At 39.3% G+C, this 19,924-nt stretch overlaps 1 pseudogene; it reads left to right on the top strand.

Moving 5' to 3' along the window:
- On the top strand, positions 13,374-14,274 carry LOC102173995 (annotated as a pseudogene).

Below are 19,924 nucleotides of genomic sequence, written 5' to 3'. Positions count from 1 at the left end.
GAGCATATTTGATTAGGGTTCAGAACCCATGGGGATAAGAGATTTATTAACTTGGAGAAACATACCAAGGTTACAAATTTTAATACTCTGCCAAAGACTGAAACGGGTGGTGCAAACTGATGGTTCCTAGATGCCTGAACAAACACTTATGAAAACTGAAATGACAGGGAAGGAAGACAGGGGAGGAAGAGACACTGCTGGATTAGATACATTGTGTAAGGGAAAGGAAGACGAAAGAAAAGATTATGTCCAAGTGAACACACAGAGACCACACGAATCACCAAGGCCTTCAGATATGTACAGGCTAAAAAGACACCAGCATCATTGAGTTCCATGGTGGGTCTTTGCACACCACCAACAGGTGCAGTGGTCACATAGGTTTAAGTCTGATCCATTTGAGCTAATTTTTATGCATGGTATGATAGTAAAGTTCTAAACTCATTACGTGGCATGTGGACACTCAATTGTAAAAGGTTGTCATTTTTCTCACTGAAAAGTCTCAGCATTTTGTAATCAAGAATCAACTGACCATATATCAGATGGTTTACTTTTGTTCCACTCTGAAGTCTATCTCAGAGAGACTGTGGTTCGGTTTCAGACTATCGTAATAAAACAAATGTCACCATAAAGGGGGTCATGGAATGTTCTGCTTTCCCAGGGCATAAGAGTTATTTTCATACTATAATGTGTATTAAGTATGAAACAGCATGTCTTAAGAAAAAAAAAAAGCATACATATCTTAATTAAAATACTTTCTGTTTTCTAAGCCAAAAAGTATTATATAAAGTTGATACTGAGTTCTCCTCTCTCATTCCTGATTTTGGTTATTCATCTGCTTTCTTTTTTCTTAATCATCCTAGTTAAAAGTTTGTCCTTTTCTTCAGTCTTTCTGTAGAACTTCTGATTTCTCCAATTTTTCAATATTGATTTTCTTTCTTTAAATTCATTGGTTTATACTCTATAATTTCTTTTCTTTTGCCAAAGGCTTAATTGCCTTTTTTTTTTTTTTTTTTTTCTGGCTTCTTAAGGTGGAAACTTAGGTTACTGAGGCCTTAAGTTACTTAGGTACTTAGGTTACTTACTTACTGAAGTTATGTGAGCCTTTCTTGTTTTTTGACATAGGCCTTTCTTATTTTTTGACACAGGCCTTAAAACCAAAACATTTCCTTAAGTACTGCTCTTCTGCATTACATACAGTCTGACATGTTGTTTCATCTTCATTCAGTTCAAAATATATTTTTAATTTCCCTTAGGATGAATTCCTTGTTCTGTGAGTCATTTTTACATATATTTGTTAATTTCCAAATCTCAAATCTGCCTCCCTAAAGGCAAGGAGCTCCAGGTATTTATGGGATAATGAATAATGGAGCAGGGCAGTTTGAGGCATGGGGAGCATAGGAAAAGCTGACTGGAAAAAAAGTTGTGGTAATTGTTATTCTGGAAATACATAGCTAAGCTACAGGACTATGCATGTTCAAAATGTCATGGAGAGGATACTCAGACTTGTCTAGTAAAAGGATCAGTGGGTCTATCCCATCTCAACCAGCTCAGCTGGAACTAGAAGCAGCTTACTCCAAGTTCCTAGAAAATAACTCAGTCAAATGGCTTACTGTCCAGGTTACATGCTGCTTGGAGGACATGTAAATCTTAAAATGTCTCTGATTAGTGAAGAAAGATGAGATGGATTTAACCCATGTTTTAATTGTGGTTCCCTTGGACTTGATGAATCTTTTTTTCTCTTGTTTTATAATAAATTCTTTTTGTATTTGATGTAGATTTCTCACTCTATTCAGGCTTTGTTGAGTTCCTTAGGTATTTGGTTAATGTTTATTGTCAAATTTGAGGGCCAGTTCTTCATACATTTTTTTTCGGGTTCCCTTCTACTTCCTTTACTTCTGGAATTTCCATGACCTATTTGTTGGCATGTTTAATGCTGTCTCACAGATCTTTGAGGCACTGCTCATGTTATCTTTTTTTCCCCTCAATATTCATCATATTAGATCACTTCAATTGATCTATATTCAAGTTTACTGATTCAACTCTTCTACTTTCCAGGGACCTAGAGTGCTTCCATCTTTTGACTCAGTATTTCAACATGTGTTCTACATGGTTGCCTCTGAAAGAAAGGAGAGGGCAAGAGAGTGCTGCAGTTCTATGAGATGTCTACATTAGTTATCTCTGTATACCATCGTACAAAAATATATTATATAATCACAATCTGATTGCAAGGGAAGCTGGGAAATTTATCTCCCTGTAGGCTCAAGATGAAGAAAATGGAATAGATTTAATAAATAAATAGTAATATCTCAACCATAAATTACTGCATTCAGACAACTGTGTCACCCAAAAGCCTTATGATTTTTCTTTGTCTGATTACCTAGATGATATAACCCTCTTACATGTTTTCAGCTCTCTAGGGAGCTATGGGCTTCCCAGGTAGCTCTCATTGGTGGGAAAAAATTTAAAACAACAAGCAGGAGATGCAAGTTTGGAGATGCAACACTATTTGTACTAACTCCTCTTTTCCTCTCACGCATTTATACATTTTTAAACATTTTTATTTATTTACTTTTGGCTGTGCTGGGTCTTTGTTACTGCACAGGCTTTGCTCTAGTTGTGGCAAGCAGGGGATACTCTCTGGTTGCCAAGCTTGGACTTCTCATTGTGGAGGCTTCTTTTGCTGCCGAACATGGGGTCTAGCAGTTGAGGCTCCCAGGCTCTAGAACATAGGCTCAGTAGTGTGGTGCATGGGATTAGGTGATCCACAGCATGTGGGATCTTCCTGTACCAGGGACTGAACCCATGTCTCCTACATTGGCAGGTGGATTCTTTAACACTGAACCACCAGGGAAGCCCTGTATTGCTGTTGTTTGGTCACCCGGTCGTGTCTGACTCTGCAACCGCATGGACTGCAGCACGTCAAGCCTCTCTGTCCTTCACCATCTCACGAAGTTTGCCCAAGCTCCTGTCCACTGCACTGGTGATGCCATCCAGCCATCCCATCCTCTGATGCTCTCTCTTCTCCTTCTGCCATCAATCTTTGCCAGCATCAGGAACTGTTCCAGTGAGTCAGTTGTTTGCATCAGATGACCAAAATACTGGAGTTTAAACTTTAGCATCAGTTCTGCCAATGAGTATTCAGGGTTGATTTCCCTTCAGATTGACTGATTTGATCTTGCTGTCCAAGGGACTCTCAGCAGTTTTCTCCAGCATCATAGTTTGAAGGCATCAGCTCTTTCACGCTCCACCTTCCTTATGGTCCAGCTCTCACAACCATACTTGACCACTGAGACCATAGCCTTGACTATACAGAATTTTGTCAGCAGAGTAATGTCTCTGCTTCTCAGCATGCTGTCTAGGTTTGTCATAGCTTTCCTGTCAAGAAGCAAACATCTTCTGATATCATGGCTGCAGTCACTATTAGTGATTTCGAGCCCAAGAAGAGGAAATCTGTCACTACTTCTGCCTTTTCCATGCAGGTCAGGAAGCAACAGTTAGAACTGTTAGAACTGGACATGGAACAACAGACTGGATCCAAATAGGAAAAGGAATATGTCAAGGCTGTATATTGTCACCCTGCTTATTTAACTTATATGCAGAGTACATTATGAGAAGTGCTGGACTGGAAGAAACACAAGCTGGAATCAAGATTGCCGGGAGAAATATCAATAACTTCAGATATGCAGATGACACCACCCTTATGGCAGAAAGTGAAGAGGAACTAAAAAGCCTCTTGATGAAAGTGAAAGAGGAGAGTGAAAAAGTTGGCTTAAAGCTCAACATTTAGAAAACAAAGATCATGGCATCCGGTCCCATCACTCCATGGGAAATAGATGAGGAAACAGTGGAAACAGTGTCAGACTATTTTTTTGGGCTCCAAAACCACTGCAGATGGTGATTGCAGCCATGAAATTAAAAGATGCTTACTCCTTGGAAGGAAAGTTATGACCAACCTAGATAGCATATTCAAAAGCAGAGACATTACTTTGCTGACTAAGGTCCATCTAGTCAAGGCTATGGTTTTTCCTGTGGTCATGTATGGATGTGAGAGTTGGACTGTGAAGAAGGCTGAGCACCGAAGAATTGATGCTTTTGAACTGCGGTGTTGGAGAAGACTCTTGAGAGTCCCTTGGACTGCAAGGAGATCCAACTAGTCCATTCTGAAGGAGATCAGCCCTGGGTGTTCTTTGGAAGGAATGATGCTAAAGCTGAAACTCCAGTACTTTGGCCACCTCATGGGAAGAGTTGACTCATTGGAAAAGACTCTGATGCTGAGAGGGATTGGGGGCAGGAGGAGAAGGGGACGACCGAGGATGAGATGGCTGGACAGCATCACTGATTTGATGGACGTGAATCTGAGTGAACTCCGGGAGTTGGTGATGGACAGGGAGGCCTGGCATGCTGTGATTCATGGGGTTGCAAAGAGTCGGACATGACTGAGTGACTGAACTGAACTGAATGGGACCAGATGCCATGATCTAAGTTTTTTAATGTTTAGTTTTAAGTTGGCTCTTCCACGCTTCTCCTTCACCGTCATCAAGAGGCTCTTTAGTTTCTCTTCACTTTGCCACTAGAGTAGTATCATCCTCACATCTGAGGTTTCTGATGTTTCTCCTGCCTATCTTGATTACTGCTTGTAACTCATCCAGCCCAGCATTCAGCATATAGATTAAACAAACATGATGATAACAGACAGCCCTGTCTTACTCCTTTCTCAATCTTGAACCAATCACTTGTTCCATATATGGTTCTAATCGCTGCTTCTTGACCCACATACAGATTTCTCAACAGACAGGTAAGATGATCTGGTATTCCCGTCTCTTTAAGAGCTTTCCACAGTTTATTATGATCCACACAGTCAAAGGCTTTTGCATAGTCAATGAAACAGATGTAGATGTTTCTTTTGGAATTCCCTAGCTTTCTCCATGATCCAGCAAATATCTGCAGTTTGATCTATGGTTCCTCTTCCTTGTCTAAATCCAGCTTGGACATCTGGAAGTTCTTGGTTTGCATAGTACTGAAGCCTAGCATGCACGGTTTTAAGCATGACCTTACTAGCAAGGAAGATAAGTGCGATTGTCTGATGGTTAGCACATTCTTTAGGACTACCCTTCTTAGGAACTGGGATGAGGACTCACCTTTTCCAGTCCTGTTGCCACTGCTAAGTCTTCTAGATTTGCTGACCATAATGAATGCAACACCTTGATGGCATCATCCTCTAGGGTTCCGAATGCCTCTGCTGGAATTCCTTCACATCCACCAGCTTTGTTAACAGCAGTGCTTCTTCAGGCCCACTTGACTTTGCTCTCCAGAATGTCTGGCTCTGGGTGGCCCACCACACCATCATAGTCATCTGGTTCATCTGTATCTTTTTTATATAGTTCTTTCATGTATTTTTTCCATCTCTTCTTGATCTGTTCAGCCATCTACTAGGTGGCTGCTGCTACTGCTAAGTCACTTCAGTCATGTCCGACTCTGTGCAACCCCATAGACGGCAGCCCACCAGGCTCCTCCGTCCCTGGGATTCTCCAGGCTCCCCCATGCCTGGGATTCTCCAGGCAAGAACACTGGAGTGGGTTGCCATTTCCTTCTCCAATGCATGAAAGTGAAAAGTGAAAGTGAAGTCATTCAGTCATATCCAACTCTTAGCGACCCCATGGACTGCAGCCTACCAGGCTCCTCCATCCATGGGATTTTCCAGGCAAGAGTACTGGAGTGGGGTGCCATTGCCTTCTCCGACTAGGTGGCTAGTACCTACCTTTTGTGTCCTTTATTGTGCCCGTCTTTGGGCAAAATGTTCCCTTGATATCTCCAATTTTCCTGAAGAGATATCTAGTTTTTACCCTTCTGGTGTTTTCTTCTAGTTTTATACATTGTTCACCGTGTTGTTCTTTGGAAATCTGTGCTTAGTTGGATATGCCTTTCCCTTTCTCCCTTGTTTTACACTTTTCTTTTTTAGCTCTTTGTAAACCCCCCTCAGATAAGAACTTTGTACATTTGCTTTTCTTTTTCTTTGGGATAGTTCTGTTCGCTGCCTGCTGTACAATATTATGGATGTCCATCCACAGTTCTTCAGACACACTGTTTACAAGTTCCAATTCCTTAAATCTACTCGTTTTCTCCACTGCATTTTCATAGGAGATTTTAAGTTGTAGCTGGCTGGCCTAGTGGTCTTTCCCACTTTCTTTAGTTTAAGCCTGAATTTTACTGTGAGAAGCTGATGATCTGAGCGATAGTCAGCTTCAGGTCTTGTTTTTGCTGACAGTACACAGCTTATTCATATCATCTACAAAGAATGTAATTACTTTGATTTTGGTATTGGCCATTTGGTGATGTCCATGTGTAAAGCTGTGAAAAGAAGAGAAGCGAAAGGCAAAGGAGAAAAGGAAAGACATACCCATTTGAATGCAGAGTTCCAAAGAATAGCCAGGAGAGATAAGAAGGCTTTCCTCAGTGATCAGTGCAAAGAAATAGAGGGAAACAATAGCATTGGAATGACTAGAGATCTCTTCAAGAAAATTAGAGATCCCAAGGGAACATTCCATGCAAAGATGGGCACAATAAAGAACAGAAATGATATGGACTTAACAGAAGCAAAAGATATTAAGAAGAGGTGGCAAGAATACACAGAAGAACTGTACAAAAAAGATCTTCATTACCCAGATAACCACAATGGTGTGATCACTCACCTAGAGCCAGACATCATGGAATGTGAAGTCAAATGGGCCTCAGCATCACTACAAACAAAAGCTAGTGGAGGTGACGGGATTCCAGTGGAGCTATTTCAAATCTTGAAAGATGATGCTGTGAAAGTGCTGCACTCAATATGCCAGCAAATTTGGAAAACTCAGCAGTGGCCACAGGACTGGAAAAGGTCAGTTTTTATTCCAATGCCAAAGAAAGGCAATGCCAAAGAATGTTCAAACTACCGCACAATTGCACTCATCTCACATGCTAGTAAGGTAATGCTCAAAACTCTCCAAGTCAAGCTTCAACAGTACATGAACCATGAACTTCCAGATGTTCAAGCTGGATTTAGAAAATGTAGAGGAACCAGAGAGCAAATTGCCAATATCCTTGGATCACTGAAAAAACAACAGAGTTCCAGAAAAACATTTACCTCTGTTTTGTTGACTATGCCAAAGACTCTGACTGTGTCGATCACAATAAACTGTGAAAAATTTGTAAAGGGACAGGAATACCAGACCACCTGGCTTGCCTCTTGAGAAATATGTATGCAGGTCAGGAAGCAACAGTTAGAACTGGACATGGAACAACTGACTGGTTCCAAATAGGGAAAGGAGTACACCAAGGCTGTATATTGTCACCATGCTTATTTAACTTATATGCAGAGTACATCATGAGAAACATTGGGCTGGATGAAGCACAAGCTGGAATCAAGATTGCCAGAAAAAATATCAATAATCTCAGATATACAGATGACACCACCCTTATGGCAGAAGCGAAGAAGAATTAAAGAGTCTCTTGATGAAAGTGAAAGAGGAGAGTGAAAAAATTGGCTTAAAACTCAACATTCAGAAAACTAAGATCAAGGCATCTAGGCCCATCACTTCATGGGAAATAGATGGAGAAACAGTGGAAACAGTGACAGACTTTATTTTTCTGGGCTCCAAAATCACTGCAGATGGTGACTGCACCCGTGAAACTAAAAGGCCCTGCTCCTTGGAAGAAAAATTATGACCAACCCAGAAAGCATATTAAAAAGCAGAGACATTACTTTGCCAACAAAGGTCCATCTAGTCAAAGATAAGGTTTTTCTAGTAGTCATGTATGGATGTGAAAGCTGGACTATAAAGAATACTGAGCACCAAAGAATGATGCTTTTGAACTGTGGTGTTGGAGAAGACTCTTGAGAGTCCTTTGGACTGCAAGGGATACAACCAGTCCATCCTAAAGGAAATCAGTCCTGAATATTCATTGGAAGGACTGATGCTGAAGCTGATACTCCAATACTTTGGCCACCTGATGTGAAAAACTGACTTATTTGAAAAGACCCTGATGTGGGGAAAGATTGAAGGCGGAAGGAGAAGGGGACAACAGAGGATGAAATGGTTGGATGGCATCACCAACTCAATGGACATGAGTCTGAGTAAACTCCAGGAATTGGTGATGGACAGGGAGGCCTGGCGTGCTGCAGTCCATGGGGTCTCAAAGAGTCGGACATGACTGAGCAACTGAATTGAACTGAACTGAACTGATGTGTAAAGTCGTCTCTCGTGTTGTTGAAAAAGAGTATTTGTTATGATGAATGTACTCTCTTGGCAGAATTTAGTTAGCCTTTGCCCTGCTTCAATTTGTTTTTCCAAGGCCAATCTTGCCTGTTAGTCCAGGTATCTCTTGACTTCCTACTTTTGCATGCCAATCCCCAATGATGAATGGAACATCTCTTTTTTTGTTGTTGTTGTTAGTTTTAGGGGGTGTTCTAGGTCTTCATAGAACTGATCAACTTCAGTTTCTTTGGCATCAGTGGCAGGGGCATAGACTTAGATAATTGTGATGTTGAATGGCTTTCCTTGGCAACAAACCAAGATCATTCTGTCATTTTTGAGACTGTACCCAAGTACTGCATTTCAGACTCTTCTGTTGATTATGAGGGCTACTCCATTTCTTCTATGGGATTCTTGCCCTCGATAGTAGATACAATGGTCATCTGAATTAAATTTACCCATTCCCATCCATTTTAGTTCACTGATTCCTAAGATGTCAATGTTTATTCTTTACCATCTCCTGTTTGACCATATCCAATTTGCCTTGACTCATGGACCTAACATTCCAGGCTCCTATGCAATATTGTTCTTTGCAGCATTGGATTTTACTTTCATCACCAGACAGCCCTGTCTTAATACATTTAAAATTCTGCTACTGTTGTTTTAGCAGCGTTTGAAGATGAAGCACAGAGATCTCTTATGTTCAACCCATAATGTTTAACTGGGAGTCAATAATTTCATTTTCTAGTTTCATTTTTCTTTTATATTTTGAATCAACTATGAAGACTAATTGATGTTCATTACTTTCATACGTTAAATGTCCATTAAACCTTTCACATCAGAAATGGAAATCGCATCATTATGTGACAACAGAAAAAAAAAAGAAAAAGAAAAGAAACACAGATTTTTAACAATTGCCCATGAGCTTAGTGATGGTTTTGAAAGTAGTAGCATATCAGGCTTCCCTGGTGGTCCAATGCTAAAACTGCTAGTTTCCATGTCAAGAGTTGTGGAACTTCATCGGGGAAGTTCCCCATGAATGCAGTATGGCCAAAAAAACAGTAGTAAGATACCATGATCTCCCTATACATTATCTTGCCGAATTAGAGACAACTTTCTGAAAATCAATGATTTTGTAGAGAATATCTCCACTAAAAATACAACAAACACAAAGTGAAAGTGTTAGTCGTTCAGTCATGTCTGACTCTTCAGGACCCCATGGACTGTAGCCCACAAGGCTCCTCTGTCCGTGAGATTTTTCAGACACGAATATTGGAGTAGGTTGCCATTTCTTCCTCCAGGGGATCTTCCCGACCCAGGGATCGAACCTGCATTTCCTGTGTCTCCTGCATCGCAGGCAGATGCTTTACCTGCTGAGTCACTGGGGAAGCCCCTTTTTGTATGACTTGAATTTATTTAAGTAGTACAAGGTCCATGAAATAAATGCATGAAAAGTGCTTATGAAAAAAAGGAAAATAATTTAAATAATTCACGTGCTTAAAATTTCAAATTAACTTTTTTTTTTATTAATTAGACTTGGAGATAAACAACTGTACTCAAATGTCCTAGGACCAGATGTACAGAATGAATTCAATGACAATATTTGCCTAAGGAAAATGAATCTTGGTATACATGATTATCCATAAAGGAACTTAAAAACTCAAGCTTGTCCTTGAGATAAAACAATTTGTTATATAAAAGTCATGTCTATTTTTTTAATGACAATTTTTGACAATCTTGCTATTGGTATTTTAAGCTGATATATCTTTGTTTACTAAAAGGGTGGCCTTTCTTTATACTTCAGCTTAGTAGGTGGTGATAGAGATCAACTGTTCAATACCGATTCTTGGCATTCACAAATGTAAGATGTATTCATTCTTATGGAGACAGATATGCTTACATCTTACACACTGTACATTACATAGCAATTAAAAAATCTATAGTTAGGTTGAATTCAGCATTTGAAAATGAAAATCAAGCTCAACAAAAGATGAAGACAGGATACTTTAAGAAAAAAAGCAAATGTCAGTAAATGAGCTCCATCCTTTGTACTATCCTGTGGTGACAGCGGACATCACTATCAATTTTCTCTAGCTGCTAGTACACGTCTGTAGCTGAAAACAGTATGAAAAGCTTTCTAATTAATTGCTACTGGCAGACCTGCTACTTCCAAAAGTTTTTCCCTTGAGATGCAGATGCTAACCTGTCTCAGTTTATGACAATAGCATCCTTCTGCAATTTACAATGAAAATAATTTTTCTTTCATTTGCTAATCTGTGACACAAAAAAATGTTGCAGATCCCAGCAGATGATAAAGGGGACAAAAAGGTACTCAAAACCTGTTTTCCTTTCTAAGTTGAATAACGGGCTAAGAACAGCCAAGTTGTGGCTGAACAACAGCTCACTATCCAATTTTACTTTCCTCAACTGAAAAGAAATGCACATAAGCATCTAAACTGGGATGTGAACAAATGCAGTACTGCAAAAGTGTCTTAGCAAACATGACTATTTAATCTACAACATATCTCATTTCCAGGTGTTTTAAGGCTTTTTGAGAGTGTGGACAAAATGCCCTTATAAACACATGTGTCTTTAACTTAAAAGTGACAGAAACCACATTTTGAAGCTGTTTGAATATTCTGAAATCGTTCCATTTTTAGCCCAAAATAAGAATATAAATACTGACAAGTACAACACTGTCAACATCACACAAGCCAAGCACCTAGACCAAGGCTCTTCCCAGGGCTTGCTAAATTGTAACCCAGATGTGCCTGTGGAAAGTTAATTTCATCACAGTTCTAATGTGATCTCCACTATGTCTGCCAAATCAAACCTCTGATGAAAACTGACCCATTCATTCAACCAATGGGAAAATATTTACTAAGTGCCTACTACGTGCCAAGCACTGTGAAGCTCTGGAGATAGAGTGACGCACATATACGCCACATATCATTCAGAGTCTTCCTGTGTGCATGTTAATGAGCTTGGAAGTGTACCTGCTACCAAACTGCCATGTTCCTCAACCCTAGGACAAAATAATACATAAGGCAGCATCATGTAAACCAAGATAAAGTGTAAAATGAAGACAGAACGCAGAATCAAGAGAAAAGTCCGCGAACATATTGATACCCCAGGTATTGTTAGACATGTAAATAACTAACAGTGGGCATTATCCTCAATCAATACTCTGCAGGGTAAACTGCTCGAGACAGGTAGCCCCCATAGTGTGTAATGAGCAGAAACTTCAGGCTCCCAGTGTTGTCATTGCTGATGTCTGGATCCTGCTGCTTTCACATTCTGGGCTGCTGCAATGACTGTACCGTGTTGGCAGCTGAAAGGAAAGCTTACTCTGGTCTCTCCCATAATAAGCGAGGGACAAAACCTAGAATTCATTCTAATTTCACCCCTGTTGCTGCTGCTGCTAAGTTGCTTCAGTCGTATCCGACTCTGTGCGACCCCATGAGCGGCAGCCCACCAGGCTCCTCTGTCCCTGGGATTCTCCAGGCAAGAACACTGGATTGGGTTGCCATTTCCTTCTCCAATGCATGAAAGTGAAAAGTGAAAGTGAAGTCGCTCAAGTCGTGCCCGACTCTTAGTGACTCCATGGACTGCAGCCTACCAGGCTCCTCCGTCCATGGGGTTTTCCAGTCAAGAGTACTGGAGTGGGGTGCCATTGCCTTCGGTAACTAAAAAGGTAGTGTTGGTGGGAGCAGGAAGAATCACTGACAATGGTGAGTGTGGAAGAAAACAAACATCAAAACAATCAATTGAAAAAAGTACTAACTCAATGGGTATAAATCACAAGAGATTTCTCATCAGTAAAATCAAATGACAGACCCACACCCTATCGTGTTCTGCTCTCATTATGCAATTATGGGGGGGCTAAATCAAATCCCTTATGATTATACAATGGAAGTGAGAAATAGATTTAAGGGCCTAGATCTGATAGATAGAGTGCCTGATGAACAATGGAATGAGGTTCGTGACATTGTACAGGAGACAGGGATCAAGACCATCCCCATGGAAAAGAAATGCAAAAAGCAAAATGGCTGTCTGGGGAGGCCTTACAAAGAGCTGTGAAAAGAAGAGAAGTGAAAAGCAAAGGAGAAAAGGAAAGATATAAGCATCTGAATGCAGAGTTCCAAAGAATAGCAAGGAGAGATAAGAAAGCCTTCTTCAGCGATCAATCCAAAGAAATAGAGGAAAACAACAGAATGGGAAAGACTAGAGATCTCTTCAAGAAAATTAGAGATACCAAGGGAACATTTCATGCAAAGATGGGCTCGATAAAGGACAGAAATGGTATGGACCTAACAGAAGCAGAAGATATTAAGAAGAGGTGGCAAGAATACACAGAAGAACTGTACAAAAAAGATCTTCATGACCCAGGTAATCATGATAGTGTGATCACTAACCTAGAGCCAGACATCCTGGAATGTGAAGTCAAGTGGGCCTTGGAAAGCATCACTACGAACAAAGCTAGTGGAGGTGATGGAATTCCAGTTGAGCTATTTCAAATCCTGAAAGATGATGCTGTGAAAGTGCTGCACTCAATATGCCAGCACATTTGGAAAACTCACCAGTGGCCACAGGACTGGAAAAGGTCAGTTTTCATTCCAATCCCAAAGAAAGGCAATGCCAAAGAATGCTCAAACTACCACACAATTGCACTCATCTCACAGGCTAGTAAAGCAATGCTCAAAATTCTCCAAGCCAGGCTTCAGCAATACATGAACCGTGAACTCCCTGATGTTCAAGCTGGTTTTAGAAAAGGCAGAGGAACCAGAGATCAAATTGTCAACATCCACTGGATCATGGAAAAAGCAAGAGAGTTCCAGAAAAATGTCTATTTCTGCTTTATTGACTATGCTAAAGCCTTTGACTGTGTCGATCACAATAAACTGTGGAAAATTCTTAAAGAGATGGGAATACCAGACCACCTGACCTGCCTCTTGAGAAACCTATATGCAGGTCAGGAAGCAGCAGTTAGAACTGGACATGGAACAAGAGACTGGTTCCAAATAGGAAAAGGAGTACGTCAAGGCTGTATATTGTCACCCTGCTTATTTAACTTATATGCAGAGTACATCATGAGAAATGCTGGACTGGAGCTCTGTGGCAAGCTGCGGAGTCGGAGTTCTGTTCCGCAGGATGGGGTTTGTTAAAGTTGTCAAGAACAAGGCCTACTTCAAGAGATACCAAGTGAAATTCAGAAGGCGGCGAGAGGGCAAAACTGACTACTATGCTTGGAAATGATTGGTAATCCAAGATAAAAATAAGTACAACACACCTAAATACAGAATGATTGTTCGTGTAATGAACAGAGATATCATTTGTCAGATTGCTTATGCCCGTATAGAAGGTTCGTTGCTTATGCTCACGAACTCCCAAAATATGGTGTGAAGGTTGGCCTGACACATTATGCTGCCGCATATTGTACTGGCCTGCTGCTGGCCCGCAGGCTTCTTAATAGGTTTGGTATGGACAAAATTTATGAAGGCCAAGTCGAGGTGACTGGCGATGAATACAATGTGGAAAGCATTGATGGTCAACCTGGTGCCTTCACCTGTTACTTGGATGCAGGACTTGCCAGAACTACCACCGGGAATAAAATTTTGGGGCCCTAAAGGGAGCTGTCGATGGAGGCTTGTCTATCCCTCACAGTACCAAACGGTTCCCTGGTTATGATTCAGAAAGCAAAGAATTCAGTGCTGAGGTACACCGAAAGCACATCATGGGGCAAAACGTTGCAGATTACATGGGTTACCTGATTGAAGAAGATGAAGATGCTTACAAGAAACAATTCTCTCAGTACATAAAGAACAACGTAACTCCAGACATGATGGAGGAGATGTATAAGACAGCTCATGCTGTAATACGAGAGAATCCAGTGCATGAGAAGAAGCCTAAGAAAGAAGTTAAAAAGAAGAGGTGGAACTGTCCCAAAATGTCACTTGGCCAGAAGAAAGATCAGGTAGCTCAGAAGAAGGCAAGCTTCCTTAGAGCTCAGAAACGAGCTGCTGAGAGTTAAACCAAACCACAATTTTCTACCAAGATTTTTCAGATAAGACAATAATAAACTTATTGAACAAGCAAAAAAAAAAAAAAAAAGAAAGAAAGAAAGAAATGCTGGACTGGAAGAAACACAAGCTGGAATCAAAACTGCCTGGAGAAATATCAATAACCTCAATATCAATATGCAGATGACACCACCCTTATGGCAGAAAGTGAAGAGGAACTAAAAAGCCTCTTGATGAAAGTGAAAGAGGAGAGTGAAAAAGTGGGCTTAAAGCTCAACATTCAGAAAATGAAGATCATGGCATCCAGTCCCATCACTTCATGGGAAATAGATGGGGAAACAGTGGAAACGGTGGCAGACTTTATTTTTCTGGGCTCCAAAATCACTGCAGATGGTGATTGTAGCCATGAAATTAAAAAAATGCTTACTCCTTGGAAGAGAAGTTATGACCAACCTAGATAGCATATTCAAAAGCAGAGACATTACTTTGCTGACTAAGGTCTGTCTAGTCAAGGCTATGGTTTTTCCTGTGGGCATGTATGGATGTGAGAGTTGGACTGTGAAGAAGGCTGAATGCTGAAGAATTGATGCTTTTGAACTGTGGTGTTGGAGAAGACTCTTGCGAGTCCCTTGGACTGCAAGGAGATCCAACCAGTCCATTCTGAAGGAGATCAGCCCTGGGATTTCTTTGGAAGGAATGATGCTAAAGCTGAAACTCCAGTACTTGGCCACCTCATGAGAAGTGTTGACTCATTGGAAAAGACTCTGATGCTGGGAGGGATTGGGGGCAGGAGGAGAAGGGGACGACCGAGGATGAGATGGCTGGATGGCATCACTGACTTGATGGACGTGAGTCTAAGTGAACTCCGGGAGTTGGTGATGGACAGGGAGGCCTGGCGTGCTGCGATTCATGGGGTCGCAAAGAGTCGGACACGACTGAGCGACTGAACTGACTGAACTGATACTAATGATTTATATATTCTTAGGAAAAAGGTAAGTTTCACAGGAAAAAGAGAGGAAATATAGATTTTTAAATAGGTAATATGTTGCTGATATTAACATAGATGTTATTATAATTTTTTTAATGAATAGGAGCACTAATATATTTTGTTCTTTCAGGTCAAACAGGTACAAAGGAGCACCAATATTGGCCTATTACTATCTACTATAACCACTTTCTTAGTATTTTATCATGAAATTCCTACAAGTATATAGCTTTATCCTTGAATAATATGCACTATATCCTTTTAGTTTTCCATGAAATTTAAAAAGCTCCTGCATTATGCTGCTTCATATTGGACTGTTAGCCACCATATTCCTAAGTCATTGAAAAGAAGAGTCTTAACCACACCATAAATAAACCTAATGCCTACCTCTAAGCAATAGGTAATTAAAATAAACAGTAAACATTTGCTTTATAGCATGTTTTTCCTCTCTAAATTATGATTTTTGCAAGATTTTTAATGGGTTTCATTTTTATTGCATTGCAAAAGTGAGATCATATTCTTTGTATGCACTTCATTATCTCATTTGATTGCATTTTAATTCCTGCAACATATAGCAAAGGCTGATGTGCCTTTTTGAAACAGTGGTTGCATGCTGAGAATAATTGGCTTCACTAAGGCAGAACAAATGATTTCTTTGCAAAACACCAAGTTTGTGTTTCAACAAAGATAACTTCAGAGCGCCAAGCTATCTTGGCATTTCCAGGATACTGGTTACTTTGAGTTTAATTAATATTTTTTATAATCTTAATTCCCTAATAACTATGTGACCCAGAGATTATCATAAAGTGTTGCTTTTGAAATCTGGAGGTGAGGAGACACTGATATAGTTCATTTGATTTGTCAGTTTTCATTAAAATATTTATATAAAATATCATTTATTAATATTATTTAGATCTAGTCATAATTCATGCCAAAGTTCATTATTGGCTGTGGCTATTGGAATGGTAATAGGCTATCTCTCCTGCCCAATTCACCCTGATAGTCTAAAAATCTTTTATTAATCTAATAGCAAAGCACTTAAAAACAGAAAGATTCATCGAATTTTCTACTTAATTTTGGTGAGAAAATATAAATGTGGTAATTAAATCCCACAAGTCAATTTATATGAAAGAGAAGTCATTGAGTAATAGCAACAGAAAAATCATTATAATTTCTTACAATTAAGAGGCTAATCTTTAAACCAGTAAAATCTGCATGAAGGCTTCATTCAACTGTTTATATTTTAGTTAAGATTCTTGTTGAGTTAACAATTACTGCAGCACCTTGAGCGGAAACATTAAACAGAGTTCACTGCACAGCAGAAAGGTCATGAATACATACTGCTCTGAAATTAAACTTGACTTTAATTTCCCTACACAATTGCAGGAAACTTAAGTTGCCATTGAATTACATAGAGACACTGAACATCTTATAGTTCCATATATCACTGGCTTGACACATCTAATTGCATGCAAGACTCCTTCAACCACTCCAAACTCACTACAAACAGATCCATCCTCTTAAACATTTTAAACTTGATGGTCTATATTTACAAAGAAATGCGATCGATTTCTGTATGTTAATCTTGTATCCTGCTACCTTGATGAATTAGTTTATTAGAGCTGATAGTTTTTGTGTGGAGTCTTTAGCGTTTTCCATACAGAGTATCCTGTCATCAATTTTACCACATCTCTTCTAATTTGGATACCTTTTAATTTCCTTTTTCTGTCTGATTGCAGTGGCTAGGATTTATAACACTATGTTGAATAGAAGTGGTAAAAGTGGGCATCCTTATCTTGTTCCAGATTTTGGCAGGAAGGCACTCAGTTTTCCACTGTTGAGTATTATGCTGGCTGTAGGTTTGTCATAAACAGCTTTTATTTGCTGAGATATGCTCCCTGTATACCCACTTTGGTAAGAGTTTTATCATGAATGGATACTGAATATTATATCAAAAGCTTTCTCCATATCTACTGAGGTGATCATGTGATTTATGTCTTTTCTGCTGCTGATATGGTGTGTCACACTGATTGAGTATGCAGAAACCATCCTTGTGAACCCAGAATAAATCCAACTTGATCATGATGAATGATCCTTTTTACATATTGCTAGATTCATTTTGTGAATATTTTGTTGAGGAGTTCTGCATCTATATTTATCAGTGATACTGCCTTTTAACTTTCTTTTTTGGTAATGTCTTTATCTGGTTTTGATATCAGAGTGATGATGGCTTCATGGAATAACTTTGGCAGTGTTCCTTTCTCTGCAGTCTTTTGGAAGAATTTCAGAAAGGTCCGTATAAGTTCTTCTTATGCCAGACAACACTGGTGGCATTATCCTCCCAGATTTCAGACAATATGCTACAGAGCTACAGTAATTTTAAAAGCATGATATTGGCACAAAAGCAGACATATAGATAAATAGAAAAGAATGGAATGTCCAGAAGTAAATCTACATCCTATGGTCAATTAATCTTTGACAAAGGAGGCAAGAATACATAATAGAGAAAGGATAAGCTCTTCTGCAAGTGGTGTTGGGAAAACTGGACAGTCACATGTAAATCAATGAAGTTAGAACACTCCCTCAACCATACACAAAAATAAACTCAAAATCATTTAAGACTTAAATATAAGCCATGATGCCAAACTCCTAGAAGAGAATATATGCAAAACATTCTCTGACATAAATCTAAGCACTGTTTTCTTAAGTCAGTCTCTCAAGGCAAAAGAAATAAAAGCAACAACAAGCAAACTGGACTTATTAAATTTTTAAGTTTTTGCACCGCAAAAGAAACCATAAACAAAATGTAAAGATAAGTGGGAGAGAATATTTGCAAAAGGTGTCACCGACATGGAATTAATTTTCAAAATATACAAGCCCCATACAAATATCACATATAGCACTTCATATACATAAACAAACAAACAAACAAACAAACAACAAATTTTCGGCCCAATCAGAAAATGGGTAGAAGATCTAAATAGATATAATTATCCAAAGAAGACCTACAGATGGCATGTATATACATGAGAAGATGCTTAACATCACTAAATAGTAGAGACACGCAAATCAAAACTACAAGGTATGATCTCACACTTGTCAGAATGGTCATCATCAACAAGTTTACAAATAATAAATGCTGGAGAAGGTGTGGATAAAGGGAACACTTCTACACTGTTGGTGGAAATATAAATTGATGCAGTCACTATGGAGAATGTGATAGAAGTTCCTTAGAAAACTAAGAATAGAGATATTATATGATCCATTAATTCTACTCCTGGGCAGATATTCAAAGAAAACTAATTTAAAACATATATGCACCCTAATGTTCAGAGCAGCACTATTTATAACAGCTAAGCTATGGGAACAACCTAAATGGCCATCGACAGATAAATGATAAAGAAGCTCTGGTGTATATCCAGTGTATGCATGTGCTTAGTTGCTCAGCTGTGTCTGACTCTCTATGGCCCCATGGACTGTAGCCCACAAAGCTCCTGTGTCCATGGAACTTTCCAAGCAAGAATACTGAAGTGGGTTGCCATTTCCCACTCTAGAGGATCTTATACTTAGTCACAAAAAAGAATGAAATAATTCTTTTTGCAGCAACTTGGATGGACCTAGACATTACCATACTAAGTAAAATAAGTCAGAGAAAAACAAATTCAGTATATCACTTACATGTGGAATCTAAAAAAAAAAAGATACAAATAAATGTATTTATAAAACAGAAACAGTCACACAGAGGAAAGTGGGGCGGGAGGGGGCGAAAGTAGAAGCTTGAGATTAATAAATATGCACTACTAGATAAGAAACATACAAACAACAAGGTCCTAAATTATAGCTAATACTGTGCAATAACCTAATAACCTATAATAGAAAAGAATCTGCAAAAGTATACATATATATAAAACTGGGTCATTTTGTTGCACACCAGAAGCTAACACAATGTTGTAAATCAACTATACTTCAATGTTAAAGAAGATTTCATTAGAAATATGGATGCAAAATTTTGAAATAAAATATCGGCAAATTGAGTTACTTGGTAGTAAAGTAATGCTCAAAATTCTCCAAGCCAGGCTTCAGCAATACATGAACCATGAACTTCCTGATGTTCAAGTTGGTTTTAGAGAAGGCAGAGGAACCAGAGATCAAATTGCCAACATCCGCTGGATCATGGAAAAGCAAGAGAATTCCAGAAAAACATCTATTTCTGCTTTATTGACTATGCCAAAGCCTTTGACTGTGTGGATCACAACAAACTGTGGAAAATCCTGAAAGAGATGGGAATACCAGACCACCTGACCTGCCTCTTGAGAAATCTGTATGCAGGTCAGGAAGCAACAGTTAGAACTGGACATGGAACAACAGACTGGTTCCAAATAGGAAAAGGAGTATGTCAAGGCTGTATATTGTCACCCTGCTTATTTAACTTCTATGCAGAGTACATCATGAGAAACGCTGGACTGGAAGAAACACAAGCTGGAATCAAAACTGCAGGGAGAAATATCAATAACCTCAGATACTTGGATGACACCACCCTTATGGCAGAAAGTGAAGAGGAACTAAAAAGTCTCTTGATGAAAGTGAAAGAGGAGAGTGAAAAAGTTGGCTGAAAGCTCAACATTCAGAAAAAGAAGATCATGGCATCCGGTCCCATCATTTCATGGGAAATAGATGGGGAAACCGTGGAA

The sequence above is a fragment of the Capra hircus genome, chromosome 4 (assembly GCF_001704415.2).
Source record: "Capra hircus breed San Clemente chromosome 4, ASM170441v1, whole genome shotgun sequence".
NCBI classification, from domain to species: domain Eukaryota; kingdom Metazoa; phylum Chordata; class Mammalia; order Artiodactyla; family Bovidae; genus Capra; species Capra hircus.
The sequence above is the reverse complement of the archived record's forward strand: the minus strand, read 5'-3'. Positions and strand labels throughout refer to the sequence as shown.